At 34.1% G+C, this 25,581-nt stretch overlaps 1 long non-coding RNA gene across 1 annotated transcript; it reads left to right on the top strand.

The window, feature by feature from the left end:
* Positions 1 to 3,364: 3,364 nt before the first annotated feature.
* Positions 3,365 to 25,002, top strand: LOC107860824. Its single transcript, XR_001671613.2, has 3 exons — positions 3,365 to 3,493; positions 22,144 to 22,222; positions 24,926 to 25,002. It is a non-coding gene; the product is annotated as an uncharacterized LOC107860824 (long non-coding RNA).
* Positions 25,003 to 25,581: the final 579 nt, after the last annotated feature.

The following is a 25,581-nucleotide window of genomic DNA, read 5'->3' as shown; positions in this document are numbered from 1 at the left end:
CCCTAAATAGGCCCTGATATGTGTGTCCACATAAATCTGAGACACCGTAGGAGTAGAGGATTCCCAAGTACCCTTCTCTCTCCATGATACATATATACAAGTGTAACTTAGGGTATTACCATGTACCCCATAAGTATTATATATGGTTACCATTACCAATCTTCAAGTCAAAAAATATGAGTTTCCAGTGTCTGTCTATTGGACACCTTCACAATTAGCTATCGTACCCCGCCATTATTCCCAATTAAAACTATTAGTTCACAACCAAACCACTAATTCCATTCATTATTAACAAAGGTTATAAGTAGTGGTATCATCATACCTACTATAACTTGCAAGCAATGTCCTTAGCCAACCTTTAAAAAAAGAAGGGGTTCCCATATACCCATAAATTACATTATTAAGTTGCTTGGGGTATTCCAATGTACCCCACAAGATGATCATTATTAAGCTTTGTTGGGTGATTCCCATGTACTCTAAATGGATGTTCATTTAAGCTAACCACATAGCCACGAAGGTATTACCATTTAACCATTCCAAACTATTTGAACCATTTATACAATTTAGGATTTCATTACCATATTGTACCATACAAAGCTTCAATGAAAGTTCAACAATGTAACCAAAATATCCTCATACCATATTGTACCATACAAAGCTTCAATGAAAGTTCAATAATGTAACCAAAATATCCTCATAAGTATTTTATCAAATATGTTTGGGGCATATAGTTTCCAAAACCAAGTACCAATTAACCATTCCCATATAAACAAATGTTCAAACCATAAATAAAATAGAAAAAACATAATTAAAATATGGGGAACCATAACTAAACCAATTATAACCAAAAACTCCATCATATATTTGAAAACGCAAAACCATACAATAATTATTCCATGAAAACCATACATTAAATCATGGATTTAGTTGAACTAAAAATAATAGAGGAGTAATATGCTTTATATTACAAACATGACAGAGAGAAACCACCCTTTGCAAGTCCTAAATTGATCCTATTAATGAATTCCTAGTTGTCCTTGACCCAAGAACCTTGAGAGAATTTGAGGGAGCTTCTAAGTGTTTAAGATTGGAATAATAGGTTAAATGAAGTACCAATAGTATTTACATCATGGGGTCATAATAGTTTATGAGGGGAAATGTCCAGAATACCCTCAACTTAAATTGTATAAAATCTTGGCAAAAAGGTACAACCACACCTCCTCAATCGTATCGTAGAGTATGAGTGGTACCCTTATCTCATTCCATTGATATTTTATTGGACCCCAAAATTGTCCAACATATGACCTCTAATGCCCATTCATACCCAACCATACGACCAGTACCCTAAATTTATACCTTAGCCAGATTAGACTCCTTTAGGTTAAACATTGGGCAACACATAATTGGTATCATACCACTAGTACCCTAACATATGACTAATATGATTTATTCATTCCTTGGGTAGAAACCAACCAACACTGGCTATCTTACAAATAAGACCACCAAATTGTACCCTATCCTTCGACTAGTACCCCCTAGTCGTATAATGTCAAGAAGCCAAAAAACTCAGGAAATTTCTAAGGATCAAAATCCAGGGAGTTTCAATATTTATATACTAGGAATAGGGGTTAAATTTTAGTGTTTAACCAATGTGTAGGAGCATTTTGGGGATTTTTAAATTTTGAATTCAGGATAGGGTTTGCTGAGGTGCAATCATATGATTTTTTGATGAAATTAAGTAGTTTTTTAAAAAAATTATCTTTGGATATTTGAGAAAAATTTTGTTTCTAGAGGATTTTTGTGCTCGGATAGTACAAGTTTTTTGTGCTCCTTACATGGGAAAAGTATTAACAAGAGAGGAGAGATGTTAAGGAGATTGGGCCTAGGGATTTTATTGTTTCGTTAGTTGTTGCTATAATCAATAATTGTTTGTTGTAGTTGGGTGTTGTTGGGTTGTACATTGTTGCATTATTGATGAAGATAAATGAAGAAGGGTGATGGGTCGAGTTGATGCTAGTATTATTGGGCTGGACACTGGATTGGAGTTAAAGGGGGTGGATAGATTAGGTTTAGGCTATTAATCAAATAGCCTAATTGTTAGGATTTTAGTCAATTATAAATTGGATCAAAATTTGGAACAGATTAATAATTAATTTAATTGTGAGCTTCTTGGTTTAGTAAAATTAAATAAATATTTCCTAAATAAATTATTTTTTAAGAATCAATTATAAATAAATCAAGATTTGTATGTTTGGACTAATTTTAAGACAGATCTTGATTAAAATCTAACTTTTGATGAAATAATTATCTAAGTTACAAATCGCTACTTAAAATTGACAAAATAAAAGAAGATACATATTTTTAAAAGGTTTTATCTGAATAAATAAATATTTTGATTTTATATAAAACTAAAGCAACTGAAGACCTAGTCGTGGAGGGTAGAAATTAGGTATCAGCACTAGGATCTTAAGGAGGTAGTACGATAGCTCCAATAGCACCAACCCCATCCAAATAAGCATCATCATCATCATTATCAAAGGCAAAATTCACAGCAAGATATTGGCACCCTCTGCCCGTGCTCACTATTTTTCATTGACTAAAGTAACACTATCAACACGTTGCCACTACCAAAAAAAGAAAAAACACGTCAGACAAAAAAGCAATGAACATCGTTGCTCCTAAAAAATAATGGAAAAAGCAATGTCGTCTGTAGCTTTCTTAATTTATTTTAAATTATTATCTATTTTTTATTAAAATTGATAGACTATATGTCAATGTTTGTCACTTTATTTCTCATATTATTGTGCCAAAAAATTAATAAATAATTTATAAATTTTTTGATGAACACGATGGACAGCATCTCAGTTATTTGAAAAAAAGAAAATTAATTTTAGAAAAGTGGCGTTGTCCATCGTTTCTTTAATTGAAATTTAATCCTAATTTGTTTTTACTAAAATTGGTGGAAAGAGTCTCTATTATTTTCTTTCAAAAAAGAAAAGAAAATTGATTTAGAAAAGCATCGTTGTCAGCCGCTTTTTTATAGTTTTTCTTTTTTTTTCACTAAAAATGGCGGATCGGGTCGATTTTGTAAAAATTAATTTTATGAAAAGGAAATTTTTCTTTATTTTTTGTATTTCTAATATACTAAGAAATAAAGAATTTTTATATTTTAAAAAATTAAATTATATATATAATTTTTTTAAGAACAACAGACATAGTCGATTTTGTCTATCACTTTTTTTGTCAAAATTTTAGTCAACATCTTATTAGGATAACACTCCAACATTCTCCTTACTTTCTCTTTTCATTTTTTCCTTTCCTCCACCATGTCTCTTTCTCTCTCTCTCTCTCTCTCTCTCACACACACACACTGTTTCTCTTTTCTTTTTTTTCTCCTTTACACCTGTGGCTCCCGTCGCTGCTTTCTCCAACCATCATCATTGCTTCCTCTGACCAACACCACTGCTTTCTCCAACGATCGCCGCCATTGTTGGTAAGTCTCCTCTCCTCATCTTAAATATCTTCCCTCATTTTATAATAGTAGTTTCTATTCAGGTAGTGGTGTTAATATGTCAATTTTAGTTTAGAAGACCAAATTTTTTCCTATTGATTGCTCTATGTAGAATTTTTCTTTTAAATTTTCCTCTTAATATTGATTTTTCAAGTTTTTTTTTGAATATGTGTAAGCTTTCAATAGTATTTTTTTTCTTAAACAATTATGTGCCATTAGAGAGTGAAATGACAAGTTAGCCTTTTGATTTTTACAGTGAATTTTATTGTTACACTTGTGAGTTTTAATTTTGATTCATTTATATATACAATAATACTTTAGATGTTGCTTTTAGAGAAAAAAATTAAGAAGCCTAGTAAATGTTTAATAAAATGTCACATAGAGATGTGCTTTAATTCAATAAAGCAAAACATTATTGTAGATTGTGTATAGATTTCAACACTTAGATAGTTTAACACTTAAGTTGATTGTTTTATAGATTTTTTGGTAAATGGATTGGGTTTGAATTGAAACTCCAAATTCTCCTTCATCTTCTCTTTAACTCTAGCCAAAAAAGGTAAATTAATTTCTCTCTCATTTGTTATATTTAACCATGGATTATAAACGAATATTTTAGTACTGTGAATCTCACTTGGGTATGATCTTTTTTGAAATATATTGTGTGAGAGGGACATGCGATGCCTCTGATTATTTTATTTAATCATCTGAGTTGTACTAGAAATGAATAATTGGAATATTTGTTTTAATTGTGAATTACTTAATAATTGAAATCTTGAAATTTTTGTTGTGGTTATGTGGTGTGAGAGGGATATGCGATGCCCCTTCATATTTGATTTTCTGAATTGTACTAGAATTTAATTAGTAAAGAAAGCATGATTTGTATTGACTTGAAATTATTTAAGTACTGACTTAAAATTATGGAGTATTTAGTAAATTGAAATTGTGAACAATTGACTTGAAAATGTAAACTAGAGACTTAAAATTGTGGACTAGTGACTTAAAAATATGAAGTGATTAGTGAGTTACAGTTGTGGATTAGTGACTTAGAAATATTAACTAGTGAATTAAAATCGTGAATTCAAATATTTAAGTAATGAATTGAGAATGTAAAGTAGACTTGAAATTGTAAAGTGTATAGTCAAAATTGAAGTTAAGGACTTTTGATTGTTGAAATTGTGAACTATTGACCTGAAAATATTAACTAATGACTTAAAATATTAAGTAGGAATTTGAAAATAATAACTAGTGACTTAAAAATATTAAGTGTTTAGTGAATTGAAATTGTGAACTAGTAACTTAAAAACGTTAAGAGTTTAGTGACTTGAAAAGTGAAGAAGTGACTTTGTATTGACTTACAAATAATGAAATAGTGCTTTAAATTGTGAAGTGATTAGTGAATTGAAATTGTGAACTATTAACTTGGAAATATAAACTAGTGACTTAAAAATGCTAACTATTGACTTAATAAATATGAAATATTTAGTGAAATTAAATTTGCGGACTAGTGACTTAAAAATCTTAATCAGTGACTTAAATTTATGAAGTAGTAACTTAATATTTAGTGTATTGAATTTGTGAACTAATGACTTGAAATATTTAATAAATGAATTAAGAATGTTAAGTAGTGACTTAAAATCATAATGTGTGTAGTGAAATTGAGGTTGTGGACTAGTGATTGTTGAAGTTGTGAACGATTGACTTGGAATTGTTAACTAACGACTTAAAATATTAAGTAGTGACATGAAAATATTAGTTAGTGACTTAAAATTCTAGGTATTTAGTGAATTGAAATTGTAAACTAGAGACTTAAAAAATGTTAAAGTGTTTAGTAAATTGAAATTGGAAACTAGTAACTTAAAAAATGTTTAGTGACTTGAATATTGAAGAAGTGACTTTGTACTGACTTAAAATTATTGAAATGGTACTTAAAATTATGAATTTCTTAGTGGATTGAAATTATGAACTACTTACTTGAAGTTTTTAGTGAAATTAAAGTTGTGGAATAGTGATTTGTAAATATTAACTAGTGACTTAAATTTCTGAACTAGTGGCTTAATGTTTAGTGAATTGAAGTTATGAACTAGTGACTTCAAAATGTTAACTATTGACTTGAAATATTTAAGCAATGAATTGAGAATATTAAGTAGCAACTTGAAATAGTAAAGTCTCTAATGAAAATTGAAGTTGTGGACTGGTGTTTGTTGAAGTTATTAACTATTAACTTTAAATGTTAACTAATGACTTAAAATGTTAACTAGTCACTTGAAAATGTTACCTATTGACTTAAAAATATTAAATATTTAGTGAATTAAAATAGTGAATCAGTAACTTAAAACTGTTAAGTGTTTAGTGACTTGAAATAGTGAAGAAGTGACTTTTTATTAACTTGAAATTAATGAATTAGAGTTTAAAATTGTTACATGTTTAGTGAATTGAAATTGTGAACCATTGACTTCGAAATATAAACTAGTGAATTAAAAAGTGCTAATTAGTGACTTAAAATATATGAAGTATTTAGTGAAATTAAAGTTGTGGACTAGTGACTTGGAAATATTAACTAGTGATTTAAATTTGTGAACTACTGACTTGATGTTAAGTGAATTGAAGTTGTGAACTAGTGACTTGAAAATATTAACTAGTGACTTGAAATAGTCAAGTAATGAATTGATAATGTTAAGTAGTGACTTGAAATAGTAAAGTGTATAGTGATGTAATGACCTCCAGGTCATTTTCTGCATTTTTACATAGTTTTGCCATTTAGATCTTTTCTATAGTTTCTTCAAGTCATTTGTGACTTGTTGGAGCTGATAATTAAGTTATCAGGTAGTTCATTGAGTTTTTAGAGTCAATTCTTTATTTTCAAGTTTTCACTGGTATGAATTAGATATCGGCTGAAACTATAGGTTAACGACCTTGTATGCATATTCTGATAATTCCATTAGCTCCAAAATATCGAATTTAGCCTTGGGGACCTTTGGTTTGTGTTCTGAGGCTTAGAAACTCATTTTGGGTTATTGGTCGGTATTTGATTGAAATAGCCCTTGGGTGTGGGACCCATTTTACATCTAAATTACACCAGATGGACATTTTGATGGCACAATTGAGTCTGAAATGTCAAATTTTGTAGGTTAGCATAGTTTGTTTCCATTCTCGGAATTCTGAGTGAATCTTGAGGGATCAGTGGAAGCTTGACATTTTTCCAAGTTTCAACTTGTACACCTTAGTTGACGCATTTGCTTAAGCGGACCTTTGGTCGGTTAAGCAGATGATGCTTTAGGGGGAAATTAGTCTCTTAAGTGACCAAGGTTGGCCTTGTTGTACCACTTTAGCAAAGGATTATCCACTTAAGCAGATGTATCTTAAGAAGCATTATTAACTCTTAAGCGGAGGTCATTACATGGCGGAGGTCGCTTAAGCAATCCATGGACATCTTAACCAATCCTTGAACTACTTTATCGGTGATCTGTTAAGTGGCACATGATAGGGCATTAAATTCAGACCTTGCCTAATTTCCTCCCTGGTTTTCACAAGTCTCCAAATCCAAAAGCCCTAAAGAGTGAAAAATTTGGAGAGTGATTATTTGTTCTTCCATTTTTCTCTCTACGTGTATTTGTTAACATAGAAATTATCGTCCTTTGTCTATAGAATAATGGAGAATAAATCACAATAATCGATGGAGAATGCAACAATGGGAGTATCACAAGCTCGAATTTTTTAGAAACAAGCAGAGATCATGGAAAAATTGTGATCTCAGAATAATAATTTCTTCATCGAAATCTTGGTAACTTTCCATCTAATTCTTTGTTTCACTCTTCAATTTAGTCCAAAAAATCTTAGATTCTTGTTAAATAGATTGTGGTATCATTTGAGCTCAAAATTTACCCAAATGTGAGGACGTGTTGACCCCACATGGAATTTTGACTTGATTTTGGATCTAAAGCATAAAAATGCAATATGGGTACCAGTGTTCTTGTATTCATGAGTAGATTACAATTTAAATAGAGTGGCATGTTTGGAAGCTTCTTGAAAGAGGAAATCATCGATTTAGTGAAACAATCTGAACTTGGGCCTTTCCGTAATGGGCATCCCAAGTACAACCAGGCTCGAGGACCACCCCTGTTACCCAACCCAACCCACCTACGCATATCCTGAGTCGGCTGAATTCCAAGTATAAGAAAGAAAGCGTAATAGATAACATAAAGATTCTAGAATAGGTTCACGACCTTGATCAACCCAACCGAGTCCAACTGTCCAATACGAACTATCCGACCATAGCATAACCACACCATAAACCAAAACCAATCTAAAGACATAAACCAATCTATAACAAAATAAGTTCCATTTTAAATAAATATAATCATATATAAAAGAGGATTGAGCAATCATAAATTTGGTCCAACGATGTCATCCCCAATACCAATGTCAATAGCAAGGTTGATACTGCCCATAGCAGTTCCAAAAAACCTCCAGCCAAAAGAATAACAATATCCGGTTGGGACATGCCCCAAACCATAACCAAAACCAATATCCAAAATATAACCAAATTAAGTAAAAATATACATGATATGAAATGGATCTTTCCAAAATATGGAAGCTTACCATTTCAATTTAAAAGTTAATCCCGAAGTCTGATCGCTAAGCAAAAAGAGTAGAACGGTCGGTTCCTACGTCGTGTGAGGATACAGCCGCCCAAAGATAGGTTAGCGGATAAATGCTAGCATGAAATAAAGATAAGGATAAAATAATGTCATACAGTAAATCAACCATATGCATATAAACCATACATATATATATAACCATGCCGGGAAAGGAAATCGATTTTAATATGCATCTAAACCATTAACCTGGGTATATGAAGCCTAACCATCCTAAACCACCCTTGGGCTATATAGGTCCAGTTTAACTCCCTGAACGGTCCCCAATACATATAGCTTCACGAACCATAGATACCATAAGATTAAGGGTATCTCAAGTACCCTTCACTCTCCATGAACATATGAACAATGTTCTTAGATAATTATCGTGTACCTTATGAGTATCATATAAGGTCACCATGACCAACCCTTTAAGTTGTCAAACATGAGTTTCTGGTGTTCTTCCATTGGACTCTCACCTTCACGGTTAGCTATCGCACCCTGCCATTATTGCCCAATTAAAACTATTACCATCTAACTAAGCCATTAATTTATTTATTATTAACCAAGTCTATAAAAGGTGGTATAATCATATCGGATATAACTTGCAAGTATTGTCCTTACCCAAACCTTAAGAGATCAAGGTAATCCCATGTAACCATAGATCATATTATCAAGTTAACTTAGGGAGTCCCACGTACACCACAAGTGTTCTATTATTATGATTACTTGGGGAATTCCATTGTACCCCACAAGGATGTTCAATTAACCATTCCAAATCATAAAACCATTTAGGATTCCAAAACTATGCATTAGTTCACATAAAAGTCCAATAATTTAACCAAAAGCATTCTCATATGCATTTAATCAAACATGTTGGGGACATACTGTTTCCAAAACCAAAACTAATTACCAAATATCCATTCCCATGCAACCAATTATCAAAACCATAATATAATATGAAAATCCACAAGTAAAACATGGAAAAACCATAACTAAGCAATTATAACCATAATCCCATATACATATTTGAAAACCAAAACCATACAACAATTATGTCATGAAAACCATTCATAAAACCATGCCTTTAGTAGGAACTAACAATGAGGGACAAGAACATGTCTTATATAAAGAAAATGATGGAGCTAAATCACTAATACAAGCCCCAAATTAATCCTCTAAATGAAACCATTGCCTTTCTTTACCCAAAATCCTTAGAGAGAATTGTAGAATGCTTAAGAGGAGTTTCTAAGTGTTAAATGAGAGAATAATAGGGTAAATAACCTCCCAAGTTTTTAGAAGTCAAGGAGCCTTAATAGGTTAAGGGGGGAAATGCCCAGATTTCCCCTACTTAAACTGCATAAAAGTCCCCTCATAGGGTACGACTGAACCATACTGGTCATACCCTCCATACGAGGGGTACCCACCACTCGTACCCTAGGTCTCCCCCTTTGGACCCAACACTGTCCAACATATGACTTACCCAAACCAAGTCGTACCCAAGCATATAACTAGTAACCTTAACCCGTACCCCTGTCAGAATAGAATCAAAAGAGATTTGAACATTTCCCACCATTCGAGTCCTTGGTATGACTAGTACCCTAGCTTACGGCTCATGGTGAGCCACTCATACTCATATCCAATTTATGTTATGATACGCCCAAATTACACCTTTTTTATGAGAGAGTAAGCGGTCACTGTCAAATATATAACCCGACTAGGTTGGGGTTGAATCCCACAGGGAATATGGTGCTAATTAAGTTGTATGCAGATTAGTTGATTTTAAATCATTCATTTTCGTAAAATAAATTGGGGGATTTGATTAAGTTCACAAATTAATGGTTTCAATTTAACAAGATGAAATATGTGTAGAAATATTCAAATTTAGAGAAATAGCAAGCTAGGGTTATGTCCACCTTGTAGTTTTCAATACTTTCTAACTATAGGCTTTACGAATTCGTACATGCATCATTCTTACAGGGAAACGTATTGTATTTAATAACATAATCCTAGTGTTTCTCAACTATCAAGGACTAATTCACTTTAGTTCCCACGAATCAAAAGCGTTTACCAAAAACAATACGAAATCTCCAAGTAGTTAATCCTGTTAAGGCATTAACATATGAAATAGGGGTTGGAAATCCTATTTTCTTGTCACTACTCTCTTTTCAAAACATCAACCTTTCTTTCGAACAAGTTGTGTTTTAAGGCATATCCTCTATATTTGCAACCATGAGAATTCAAGATAAACGAAGACAGTGTGACATAAGCTGATCAATACATGATGGATTCAAAAATCCAAAGTAATAGATTGTATGCTACAAGGCTTCCATAACTAAAAGATGATCTTGGTGTGCAAATAGTGAAAACTAAAGAGAAAACATTTTTCTCTCTCTCCAGGCTAAGCCGTCACTCTTCTCTCTCAAAATAATACAGAATAATGAATAATGAATAAAAATTCAGAATTAAATCTTTTTATAATCTCTTCTCTGATAATTGCCATCTAAGTGCCTGAACTAATTATAAATGACAAATTAGTCTTGGACATATTTTTTAGGGGCCACATTTGGTCCAGACTGCTACTCTCTCTTGTGTCATATGCCATCCGCAATCAATAGTTCTATTATGTCTTCATCTACCTCATTAATACCTGAAATCATGCTAATCGTATCGGTTAGCTCAATTACATAGAAGTAGGGTAAAAATATAAGAAAATAGGCACTTTGTTCTCTAAACTTATCTAAAATATGGATAGGTTATGGTGATTAGGCGATAAATACACCGAAGATCACCACCCCACACTTAAAGCTTTGTTTGTCCTCGAACAACATATCCATTTATCCATATTACACAAGCCTTAGCACTCACAAAGGAAAATGAGATGCTCAAATAGGTTAACACAACAATTATGAGCAAGAAGTAGATTCAGGAATCATTACTAGAGACAACCTACCCTCAAGAATAGACTCATTAAGTTGGCAATTTCACGCGTACCGTTTAAGCAAAGAAATCATATAAATTACTCAATCTTCATCAACCATGTGCCCTCACGATAAGAAAGTTACTCATAATCACTAACAATCATGAAATTTCTAACAAAATGGATACAATAATCAAGTTGCACTCACTCTCACAAAGAATTCTCAAATTACAACTGATGACCATATGCTTGCCCTTAGTGTAATACTTCACTAATATCAGAATGCTAAGAATAGGATCAAATAGGTTTTTTATGGGTTGTAATGCAGGCTAAAGGATGGGTAGGAACTATTTTGGCCAGAAATAGTGACTATCTTCCCTAACCGCTTTAATACACTACATTATGCAATTAAGACCAATTTCTACTTTTGCTATCTTCACAGATTTGCTTTTCACCCCAACTCGTTAAGCTCAATGAATAATACTATAGTGAGAGTATGAAATCCTTTCAAATACATATATATATATATATATTTTCTTTTTTGGCAACTATTTCACGTCATGCACCCCTATGATAGCCACCCTCAAGTTAAGCGATTTGCATTAGTTGAGGTACACAATATCAAAGAAGGACCAAGGCCAAAACTGGTTCATTGTAACATGTCCGAGATAAAATTTGGAACTTTTCAACAATTTTCACTACTCCCAACCACATCAATTTCTCACGCCAATAACTAGTCTTTGGGGCATCAATTTCACCTTTTTTCTCTTATTGTCAAACTCCGAACTCATAGTGATTTTACATTAAATCTCTTAGGAACTTTTGGATCAAATTACGGTCTATTAAAGAACAGATTAGGCTACATATGAGGCTAACAAAAGAACAAGATAAAGGATCAACGGGGCTAGCTAAGGTAATGTACAAAAGTAGGTCACAAGAAGGTATGAACAATGGCTATCAAAGAAATGCCTAAATCATCTACTAAACTAACAATCTTTATTTCTCTTTACACACACACCAGGAAAGTTCTAGCATCAGTTGCAATAAGGAATATACAATAGTATTACACACTCATGGAACATGATCAACTCAATTAGGAGCATTATAGATGCTCGACCCAATAATTACATGAATTCAAATAAAACCAACAATCACAACAAGAGTCACAACTAGAGCCTAGGTGTTTCAAACGTAATGATCCATCACATACTTATGTTATAATGTCATGTGATCCACAAGAATAGTTACATGCAATTAAATGACTAATTTTCTCTTAAGACGGTCATCATCCATCCATCATTGAGAAAATCACCAAATTATGACTAAATAGAATAAACATCTACCAATAAACAAAATAAACAAAATAACTAATCCTATCACAGAAGAATGCTAAGAAGAAGGTACTATTTTCTCACAAAACAAGTAGCTAAGTAACCAGCCACCCCATACTTAGGCTAAGCACTATCCCCAATGTAAATAACAAGATAAAGAACCTAGCTAGTAGTACTCCTAATCCACATTAGGAGTCATGCCACCTGCGTTGAGATCATTATCAGAGCCATTTTTCCTGTGTTCATCATATCATCTATGTCAGCTACATATAATGAAACTAACTATATTTAAGATAAGGGTGGTAAAGTCACCACCCCACACTTAATTTGTTAGTATCAACCAATTAAGTGTTATTATTGGGTACTCAGACTTTGCTAACATATACTTTGACATAGTGTATCAACATTAGTCACAATATATTCACTCACTTCAATTCCCCCAATTCTATTTCAATGAAACACTTTTTGAACAGAATCATGCTCTACACTTTCAACCATATCAAAATATACAAAACACCATCACTTTCTCAACATCACCATGGCAAGAATTTAATTCGTAATCCTTAAGAAATAAATTTGCTATAACATAGAGTCATAATAACTAAGGATTAAGAAAGTAAAACCTACCTTGAAGATAGAATATTAGTGAAGGACAAAGAGAATGGTGGGAGCTCAATATTGTACGGATTAAGGGTGAAATAAGGATAAATTTGGGTATTTAGGGTGTGAATTCTATTAAAGGGTGATATCCAGATCGAATTGACCCAATTAGAAGTCGGGTACTAATCTAAATTGGGAAGGGTATGCGACGCACAAGGGAAGGCAAATGTTTAAGTGTGTGCCATATAAGGTATCGCACACATTAAGGTGTACGGTCCATTAGGAATAGCAAAAGTGAGGAAGCGGGTATGTGCATTTAAGTGTGTGTCGCACATGTTATCGTACAAGGGTAAGTGTGTGTCGCATAAGGTATCACAGAGATTACGTTGTGCGCCGCATTGGTTACACAAAAGTGAAACAGTGAGAGTGTCCATTTGGGTGTGTTACACACAAGACAATGCCAAAGTTAAGGTATGCGACGCATAGGCTATAGCATACGTGAGGGTAATCTTAGGCTATGTCTTAGGCGATGCCTTTGCCATGGCCTATGTAATCTTGGGCACCACACACCTTGTAGTACACTTAAACTTGGACACCATGCACCCCATTCTTCATATAAAGCATTGAGAATAGCCTGTAACGCAGTGGCTTCACCCCCGCACCCCCATCGAGGTCTGTGGTGGGCTTCAGGATCGGGCCTATTGGCCCGACCCCTATGCTACCACCATAGACCTCATTGAAAGTCACAAAATAAAGTCACACCGCAAAAGTTTTTGTGTCAGATTAACATAAATCGGGGCACGACTCTAACACGAATCATACTTAAGCCTTACACATTTGACCACTCCAACTTACCTGCAATGTTCCCATCACTCCTAAACTTACCACTGTTGATATGGCTCAATTCCAAACCAAATTTGGTGCTAATCTCCTCCTTAGTACTTCATGAATCTACACTTAATAAAAAATAACAAAAATGATTAGAAAGATGTGTTGCCTCCCACTAAGCGCCATAGTTTTGGTTGTGGCTTAACTCTTATTTTTGCATTTTTGTTTAACATGATAATGTGAAAATAAAATCATGGGTTGCCTCTCATGCAACGCCTGATTTAACATCGTGGCACGACTCAATTATCTTGACTACTCAAACTTCGTCAAGATACATCAATGATACCATTTGTACCTCATTTGCTGGATCAAGAAAATGTTCCATTCCTAGTCCAACCACTTTGAAGTCACTCACATCCTTTTTGTAAGTTCAACCAAACCAGCAATGGTCTCCACGACATACCTATCCTTAACTGGTACATCTCGCTTATCTTTGTAGAATACATTAATAATTGAGAAGACACTGATCTCCTTTTGTTTTTTCATAGAACAACATACTTCAAAACTAACTTCTTTCTCATTGAGCCTAAATTTCAGCTCATTCTGCTCCATATCAACTAACACTCTCCCAGCTTCTAAGAATGGCCTACCCAAAATTATAGGTACTTCAAAGTTCACTTCCCAATCAAGAATTACAAAGTCAGTAGGAAATATAAAATTCACAAATTTTACAATTACTTCATGTAAATCCCAATCGGCTTTTTTTACCGATCTATCCGCCAATAGAAGCTGCATATTGGTGGGCGTCGGATCTCACAAACCTAATTTCTTGAAAACTATCAATGGCATAAGATTTATACTTTCCTCAAGATCACAAAAGGACTTTTCTAACTATAGCAAACCAATCATACATAGAACAGTAAATGCTCCCGAATCAGCTTTCTTCTGGACAATAGATCTTGTAGCAATAACACTACAATGATGAAGATTATCTACCATTTCATAGATCATAGTCCTTTTCTTTGTCTATAGGTCTTTCATAAACTTAGCATATCCAGGTATCTATGCTAGTGCTTCAACTAAGGGCACATTTACTGTCAACTGCTTCAACATAGCCATGAATTTGCTAAACTTTCCATCATCTTATTTCTTCTTTAATAGTTGTAGAAATGGGGGTGGTGACCTTGGCATTTCAGTTAGAGTAGCTTTTTCCTCCTTTATTATGCCTTGCTCCACATTACTAACATGCTTTGTCTTAGGAGGTTGTTCTACTTCCACACTCTTCTTTTTTGAACTTCCCAACTCCACAGGCACCACTGAAGATTCATCAACCATCTCCCAATCCATTTCAACTGCATCAGTATGAGAGGATGCTTCCAATACTGGACTAGATAATATCTTACCACTCTTAGTGGTAATAGCCATACATGATCCATTATTCCACAAATTTTGAATTATATCACTTGGTAGAGTCCCATTCTGTCTTTGGTTGAATGCTGTGGATAATTGGCTCATCTGTTGCTCCAGTTGTTTAATAGCAATTGAGTGCAAGTTTACTAGCTGACTCATGGAAGATATGTCACTCTTAATAGTAGTCACCCCAGAATTGGTCGCCTCAACACCCTTTAATAGTTTCTCCATCATGTCCTACATGGATAATTTTCCTGAACTGGTGTCACTATTATCACGGCTTCCAGGAGGTACATACAGTCCACTCCTGTTACTTTTATTCTTCCAATATCCTTGATGGTTCCAACCTTAGTTTTCTTGACCACCGATCTAAAAAACCCCTGGTTAAGAAAATAGTTAGCTTCTTCCTCGGTGTTTGATTCAGCTCCCTTATAGTGGGACCCCATAACCTTTACTTTTTTTACATTCCCTGACAGTAAATGTTTCATGAGTAGATCCATCTGGGTTTTCATGTGAGCCATATCCTGATCACGCTTCTCTTCTCTCCTATGCTACTCTATTGAATTACACTAGACCCAGTATTGCTTGCTACCACAGAATCTCTGGTATGCCAAGCTCTACTTGTCTTATTCATCCCTTCTAACATGTCTGTAGCCTTAGTAAAGGTGAGCTCCATAAAAGCTCCTCTTGCAGCATTATTCACTATTGCCTTTGTAAGTGAGTTCAAAGCTCTGTAGAATATTTTCATCAAGTGTTCATCAGTTATCTTATGGTTTGGGCATTGAGTCAACTTCTTCTTAAATCTCACCCAAGTCTCATGCGAAGCTTCATTAGCCAATTGCCTAAAGTTGCTGATCTCATCCCTCAATTGTAACATTCTGTAGGGCGGAAAGAACCTTTCTAGGAAAGCTTCTTTCAATTGCCTCCAGTTTGTTATAGAATCAGGAGTCAGATCATACAACCACATAGTCGCCTCTCCAGACAGAGAAAGTGGGAACAATCTTAAATGAATAGCATTTTGTCCCACTTCAGGATTATCAAATAACTTACAAATACTGATGAAATTCACCAAATGTTGATTTGGATCATCACCAGGTAATCCACCAAAGAGTCCTTTCAGATTCAGTAGCTGGATCATAGTGTTGGTGATGTTGAATTTCACCCCAGGAACTAGTTGTGGTAGAATGATTGCCCTTGTAGATCCAGTTCCATTTAAATTGTCCTCATCGTGGTCAACATCAAATTGTGCAGCTTGGCAGTCTAGTCTCTCTAAATGGATGATTTTGATTTTCAGGTGCAACTACCCCTGCTGCATATCTTATATTAGCCGAGTTAATTAAATCATCATCTCCCAGGTCCTCTTCATCTAGATTAGGTACTCGATCTGGGTTATCAGCATTTTGTTGATTTAATTGAGCATTAGCCAAAGCGGCTAATCTTTCAGCTTCTTGTTGGTTAGCCATTTCTTTCAATGAGATGAGGTTCAGGATTGATGGGTAATAATGGTTCCCCTGAACTTTTGGTTCGTGGCATAAACAACAATGATCCTATAATCAACAAAAATAACAAATAAACGTAAAATAAGGAAACTTGACTAATAGTCAATTAACACACGTAAACTCAATCGACAATCGTATTCCCCGGCAACGGCGCTAAAATTTGATATGACCAAATTACACCTCTTTTACCAAAGAGTAAGCAGTCGCTATCAAATATATAACCCAAATAGGTTGGGGTCGAATCCCACAGAGAATATGGTGCTAATTAAGTTGTATGCAAATTAGTTGACTTTTAATCATTCGTTTTCGTAAAATAAATAGGGGGGATTTGATTTAGTTCACAAATTAATGGTTTCAGTTTAACAAGATAAAATATGTGTATTAATAGTCAAATTTAGAGAAATAGCAAGCTAGGGTTATGTCCACCTTGTAGTTTTCAATACTTTCTAACTATGGACTTTACAAATTCATACATACATCATGTTTACAGAAAAACATATTGTTTTTAATAACATACTCCTAGTGTTTCTCAACCATCAAGGACTAATTCACTTTAGTTCTCTCGAATCAAAAGCATTTACCAAAAGCAATATGAAATCTCCAAGTATTTATTCCTATTAAGGCATTAACGTATGAAATAGGGGCTGGAAATCCTACTTTCTTGTCACTACTCTTTTTTCTGAACATCAACCTTTCTTTCGAACAAGTTGTGTTTTAAGGCATATCATCTATATTTGCAACCATGAGAATTCAAGATAAACGAAGACAGTATCATATAAGCAGATCAATATGTGATGAATTCAAACACCCAAAGTAATAGATTGTATAATACAAGGCTTCATAACCCTAACTAATAAACTTAGCTACTCATGAATAAAATGAAAAGCATCATAAATATATTCATCATACCAAAAACTAGAAGATTATCTTGGTGTGCGAATAGTGAAAAGAAGAGAGAAAACATTTTTCTCTCTCTCTCCAAGCTAAGCCGCCACTCTCCTCTCTTAAAATAATACAGAATAATGAATAATGAATACAAATTCAGCATTAAGTCTTTGAATAATCTCTTTTCTCATAATTGTCGTCTAAGTCCCTGAACTAATTATAAATGACAAATTAGTCTTAGACATAGTTTCTAGGTGCCACATTTGGTCAAGACTGCTACTCTCTCTTATGTCATATGCCATCCGCATTCCATAGTTCCACTATGTATTTATCTATCTCATTAATACCTAAAATCATACTAATCATATCGGTTAGCTCAATTACATAGAAGTAGAGTAAAAAGATAGGAAACTTGGCACTTTGTTCTCTAAACTTAGCTAAAATATGGATAAGTTACGCTTCTTAGGCGTATAAATACACCCAAGACCAAGATACTAAATATTAGATTAAGTGATGGATAAAAGACAAACTAAATGACCCATATCCGACCATATGATGCATACCACCCCGAGTTATATCCATTCTAGAAACCAAATCAACTTGCCAACCAATATAGGTTTTCATACGACCACCCCATACATATCGTATGCTAATATATGATTGGTACCTCTTAGTCATATCCTATCCAAAGACCATAAAACTAGGAAATTTTCTATGGTTCAGAAATCAAGGGTGTTTCAGTCTCCCCCACTAGGAACATTCTTCCCCGGATGATGGACAAGGTAGGGTAAACCTATGGATAAGTCATGGCATTATCAAATATCTTTCTAACCTTTAACTATGTTAGACAACAAGATAAAAAGATCTATCTAAACTTTAACTATGTTATAAAAAAAAGAGTATGTTGAAGAACACATACATTCTGCATGAATCCCAGGAGCAGAACCTTAGAACCTTAACTAAGGCCACGTTATTGGTCTACAAGTGATAAATCTGACGATCCAAGTCACCTGGGATCTCCTCATAAGATAGAAATCTGAGATACCCAATCTTTCCAAAGGGACAATCGAAGAAGGATCACTATTACACTATCTCAACATAGAGACGTAAAATACTGAATGAACAGAGCTCAAGCTAGAAGGCAAATCCAATTCATAAGCAATATTGCCATCCCTCCCTAAAACTATATAAGGACCAATATATCAGGGAATAAGCTTCCCCTTCTTTCCAAACCACATTACTCTCTTCCTATGAGATACCTTGAGGAATACCTTATCCCCAACCTCAAACTCCAAGTCTCTACGCCTCACATCCGTGTAGGACTATAGGCGACTTTGGAAATACTTAAGCCTATCTTGAATCACCTTCACCTTTTCCATAACCTAATAAACTAAATTTGAACCAAACATATTCGCCTCACCAAGGTCAAACCAACCAATAGAAGATCTACACCTCTGATTATATAATACCTTAAAAGGGGTCATACCAATACTAAAATGATAGATATTATTGTAAGAAAACTCTACCAAAGGTAGATGCTCATCCCAATTACCACCATAATGAATCACGTATGCCCGAAGAATATTCTCCAATGTATGAATAGTTTGTTCTACTTTTCCATCCGACTGCGTATGAAAAGCAGTACTCAGACTGACCTTGGTACCCAACCCTTTCAAAAAAGATTGCTAGAAGTAAGATGAAAACTAAGTACCACGATCAGAAATAATTGAAATAGGTACCCGAGCAATCTTCACAATCTCCTAAAGATACAACTTCGTATAATCCTTCACCAAAAAGGTAGTCCTCACTGGTAAAAATTAAGAAAATTTTATCATCCTATCCATAATGACCCATACCAAATTAAATTAGTTTTGAGATTGAGGAAGACTAGTAATGAAGTCCATATTGATCCCTTTCCATTTCCATTCGAGCAAATCAATTTCTTGATACAACCCTTCAGGCCTCTTATTCTTATCTTTAACTTGTTGACACACCATGTATTTGACCACAAAATCAAGCAAATCCCTTTTTATGATGATCTACCAATATATCTCCTTGAGATTATGATACATTTTCATCGAACTGAGATACACAATATAGCATAATTCATGAACCTCTGTCAATATCTTTTGTCGCAACCCATCGACTTGAGGAACACATAGCCTCCTTTGGTACTTAAAGTACCATCACCACTGATCTAAAATACCATCACCTCTTGTGCACCTACATCACTCTTGATTTTATCAATACAGGATCTAGCACTTGTTTCTTCTTAATCTCTATACCAAGAGATAATAAAACCATTTTCTATAACTTTACACCACTATCTTTGGAGTCCAAGAGGCAAAAACTAATATTAGCCAAGCTATGAAAATCCTCCACCAATTCTCGCTTTTCTTTCTCCACATGAGATAAAATCCCCATGGGCAACCTACTAAGAGAATCAACAACGATGTTAGCTTTACTTGGGTGTAGTGATGACTCATATCATAGTCCTTGAGAAGCTTAAGCCATCTCCTCTACTTGAGATTTAGCTCCTTCTAGGGGAACATATATTATGGACTCTTATAATCAGAAAAGATGTCCACGTGCTAACCATACAAATAATATCGCCATAACTTCAAAGCAAAGACCACTACTAAAAGCTGTGAAATTAGGTCTGGGGGTTAATAGTGTAAAGATGTCATTTTTTCAAATATTTGATGTTGCCATTGAGTCTGAAGCATCAAATTTTATAGGGTATCATAGTTCGTTTGCATTCTCAATACTCTAAATTAATCTTGAGGAGTCGGTGGAGACTTGGAATTTTTCTAAGTCTTCAGCTGATGCACCCAGTTGGTTTCATCTCTCAAGAGACCTTGGGTCACTTAAGCAAAGGAACAGTTAAAGAGCCAGCAGGTTGATTAAGCCACCTGGCGGTTAGCTGGTATGCCACTCAAGCTAAGCCCTTCTACTTAAATGAAGAGACCAACCTTGGTGGGTACCACTTAAGCAACACTTAACCATAAAAGTGATAGCCTCTTAAGAGGCCAAGTTTTATCTTAAGCGGCACCTGGTAGCTTTAAATACCCCCTCTCCTCTTTCTTAATTTTTCTACTATTTCTAGACTCAGTGCTTCAAGTTTTAGAGTTTTTAGGTGATTTCTTCCATTTTCTAGATTGGGTAAGCTACAAATTCCTATGTCAACTATTATTATTTGATTCTTGTTATCTAAAAGCTTGTTAAATCTCAATTACAAAAGTGAAATTTGGAAATTTTGGTTAAAAAGAACTAAATTAGAATTTTTTTAATTTAAAACCTAATTTCAACTAGTTTTCATTTAGGTTTCCTTCTATGGATTCTTTGAATCATGGGTAATATATTTATGAACTGAAATTCTAGTTTTCCCTTTCTTTTTTAAAAAAACCTATTTTTAGGGATTCATTTGTACCCCGACTTAAAAATGGGAATTATAAGTATCATTGATTTTTTTGATGCATAAATTCTATATTTGTATTTTAAGTTGATTCGAGTCCATTTGTGTGAGGAAGTCTTTGTGATTTTTGTTTGAGTTTTCTTCATTTGGGGTAGGTTATGGCTTAACTTTCTTCATATTAGGTTGAATAGTTAACATTAATATAAAAGCATTTTATGTGTATGGGTACTAATCATGGAAATATTATTATTATTGTTTTATGCCCGTATGGGGGCATACATTGTTGTTATTTTATGGTTTTGAGATATAATTTGCTATATGTGATTGTGTGGGGTCTTATATGATTTTATTGGCTTGATATTTATATATTTTATTGTTTTCTTCTTGGTGGAGATTGTCTAAATTGGGATTTATGTGGTATCAATGACATATTATTTTATATCTTACTCTAATGGTATATGAATTATATTGGATCATGGATAGTTGGCTTATTGATTAGATTTTTGGTTCACTTTCTTGGTATATTGGTTGGATTTTAAAATTCATAGTTTGATTTGGATGTAAGCACTATATCCTCACATCATACACATTTATGTGGTATTGGTACCACAGTGGAAATACTAATTTTTCTGATAGAAAATGTGACATCTTGAAAAAACTCGCCAAAAAACATGGGTCCAAAAGGAGTTATGGATATTGAATTGGTATTGGTATTGATTATTGGATTTTATACGGGTTGTAAAATCCCCATGGGTCTTTCCTTCAGAATAGAGTTTGGTCGGTGTATGCGAAGGTTGGGCAACAACCTTGAACATATCACATCATCCTCATTTCATCTTATACATTATTCATCTTCTATGATTGTGCTTTGTGCTTGATTTGTATAAATCTATATTTTGTTTTTCCTTTATATACTTGTACTTGGTATATGTATTACATTATAGAACTATTAGTGAGATGGTGTGGGATACCATATGGGACTCTTATTGTAGGTTATGTGCTTAGAGTGTGTATTTTATATACTTTATTTTCTACTTTACTCAGTTAGTATTTAATATCTATCGAGTATAAGTGGACTATACTCATTTATATTATGCCCTTCTTATCTAGGTATGAGTGCGATGCAAGTATCCAGGTATGAGCGCGATGCACAATAGATGATCTCGAGTGATGCTTGGAGTATTTTGAGGTATCATTTGATTTATGCTTCTAGAATTAATCTTCTACTCCTTCTTATCTAGTTTATATCTTGTTTCATATTTAGAGATAGATTTATGTTCTTTTTAAACTATTAATTATATATTTTGATTTTGATATGTACTTGGTTGTTACACTATGACATCAGATTTTAGGACACATTATGGTATTATTGTTATGTATTTTCAACAATTATTGTATATATATGGTTCGGCTTTATTCTTGAAGCCTTACCCCAGGATTTATTGTTGTTTTTCTTATTTTATGATAGTTTGGGTGATTGACTTACTTATTATGGCTTTTTGAGATAATTGCCTTCATGACCCTTAGATTTTAGGTTGTGACAAATTGGTATTAGAGCATCTAGGTTCATTGATCTTATCAATGTGAGAACAAAGTGTCTAGCAGAGTCTCATTGATAAATATGTAGATATCCATATCTACCTTTGATAAACTATAAGATATCTTTAGGAAACTTCCCTTATTTTGTTTCTTATCACGTGGATTCCTCCATACCCTGTATTCTAAATTAAGTTTCACTCTTTTCTATGAAGATGGTAAGGACTAGGTCTCGAAAGTCTAAAGATGTGAGCCATCATCTAAGGAGAAATCCCAATCTATGGGATAAGTTAAGGGTCATGGATGGGCCTAAGGTAGAGGATGGGTATGAAGATCTACCCTGTCTAGAGTTAGTACAAGAGGTCTTTCCCCTAAGCTTCAAGTTGATCATGTTAGATATATAGGACCTACCCAATCTTATATGGGTTGTAGATTTACTTTCTAACTTATTTGGAGGTTGTTCTTTTAAGTGTATTTAGTGTTCCTCCAGCTTTAAGTATTGTACCTCCATATGTGCCAGAGTCTGCCTATGGTGTTCCTCTAGCTCTAAGTATGGATCCTTCAATTGTACCTATATCATCTTATGGTACTTTATATACTATGAGTATTGTTCCTCCTTATATGCTAATATCTAAGTATGGTAATCCAAGATTAGAGGTTTAGCCTTCATCTATGTTAACCTCTTATATGGGATCTCAGCCATTAAGATCCGATCTCAGCCATTAAGATCCACTATGTTTCTTATTATTATAGGTACAGTCATGTCTTTTAAGGATGAGAAAAGATTTCAAAGATTTGCTCATTTGGGTCCACCAGGTTCAACTGTGTTATGGGAAAAAATGCTTATGAGTTCTTGATTGATTTCCATAAGAAGTTGCATAACCTTGGATCACTTGAGTTGCATGGAGTTTCATACACTACCTACCAGTTGAGAGATAGAGCCAGAAATTAATGGAGATTACTTGTTAGTTACAGACCTCTGGTTCTCCAAAGATGATTTTGAATCTGTTATTTGAGGCCTTTTTGGAAAGGTTTATGTCATTCAATAAAAGGGATCAGATAAGAGGTAAGTTTAATCAGTTGAAGTTAGGTTCCATGACTATTATAGAGTATAAGGCATATTTCTATGACTTGTCTAGGTATTCTCTTGCCAATATTGCCATCGAGATTGGGAAGATTTAGAAATTCATAAAGTGATTGGACGTTTCACTTTAGTTAGGTACTACTTAGATGGTATTGTTTGGGCCATTATTTTATAGTATAGTGGAATATGTGAATATGACTAAATTTATTCGTTGAGATTCTTGGAGAGGTGCCAAGAAGGTGCACCACCAAGGAGAGTTCAGTAGTTGTGCTCTTAGAGGTAGAGATTTTAAACGTTCCCATGGGCATCATGGTAGACCATTAAGGCAGCCTTGTAGGGTATCATGGTATACCATTAGAGGAAACCTTATAAGGTTTAGATAGTAAGTCTTCTGGTTTAGAACTTCAGGGTGGTTATTTTAGATCTATTGTACCTTCTTATACTGAGTAGGACCACAGAGTTTGTTATTTGTGTGGTGAGTTTAGTCATTTTTCCAAGAACTATCCTCATTGTATATTAGGCCTACTCTTTTATCAATTATAATAGGTGACCCTTAGAGAGGTAGAGATAGTACTAGAGGTATGTGTGGTAGAGGTAGTGGTTCTCATAAGAGTGGTCGTGGGTCCATTGAGTTAGGTGAAGGATGCATATAGTGCTATACTATACTTTCCCTACCATTACCTATGACGTTGTTATCACATGTATCATTCTTATTTCCTTCAGATCTGCATCTGTATTATTTGATTTGGGCTTGACTTTATCCTATGTGTTTGCATTTTTTTTGTTTGGGGTTTTGATTTTACTAGTAAGCCTTTTGTTATGCTTGTTCATGTATTTATCCCTGAAGGAGACACTTTAGTGGTGGTTCGAGTATACCAATCTTGTGTTGTGAGCTTTGCCAGGTGTAAGACTTGGGTAGATTTAATCATCCTACATGTGGTAGATTTTGATGTCTTCTTGCATGTGGATTAGATAGCTCCTTATCATACTATTCTAGACTGTTGTGCTAATATTGTGACTTTAGCTTCATCGAGTATGCTAAGCATATCTTGGAAGGGTTCTCTTTATTTAGGTCCCAAGAGAGTTATACCCTTCCTTCAGGCTTGTCTCCTAGTAAAGAGGGGATATTTTTCGTATTTTGCCCATATTTGTGATACTACTTCTTTTTTGGATTTTGTTTGTATTGTCTATGAGTTCATAGAAGTTTTTTCTTTGAATTTGTCTTGTATGTCTATGGATCATGATAATGACTTTGCCATTGATGTTGAGCAGGGTACCAAACCCATCTCTATTTCTCTTTATAGGACAACCCCAGCAGAGTTGAAGGAATTGAAGAAATAGTTGGAAGAGTTTGTGGATAAGGGATTTATCCGATGTAGTGTATTACCTTATGGTTTGCCTAATTTTTGTATGAAAAAAATTGGTTTATGTGTATGTGTATTGATTATCGTTAGTTGAATAAGGTGACAGTTAAGAATAAGTATCCTCTTTCTTGTATTAATTATTTGTTTGATCAATTTAAGTGTGCTTTAGTGATTTTGAAGGTTGATTTGAGGCTTGGGTATCACTATTTGAGGGTTAGAGCTTCAGATATTCCAAAGATAGCTTTTCATACTCGATATGATCATTATGAGTTCTTGGTCATGTCATTTATTTTGACCAATACCCTAGTTACATTCACAAAGTTGATGAATTGGGTGTTTTGATCGTATCTCAACTCCTATGTCATTATATTTATAGATAATATTCTAGCTTACTCCAAGAGTAAGGCTGACCATGAGGATTATTTGTGGATTATGCTTCAAAGATTGAAAGATGAGAAGTTGTATGCTAAGTTCTCTAATTGCAAGTTCCTGAGGTAATAGTCAGGATTAAAGAGGTTCATAATTGGGCTAGGCCTACTTCTCTTACTAAAATTCAGAGTTTTA

Source organism: Capsicum annuum, chromosome 3, assembly GCF_002878395.1.
Source record: "Capsicum annuum cultivar UCD-10X-F1 chromosome 3, UCD10Xv1.1, whole genome shotgun sequence".
In the NCBI taxonomy this organism is placed as follows: Eukaryota; Viridiplantae; Streptophyta; class Magnoliopsida; order Solanales; family Solanaceae; genus Capsicum; species Capsicum annuum.
The sequence above is the reverse complement of the archived record's forward strand: the minus strand, read 5'-3'. Positions and strand labels throughout refer to the sequence as shown.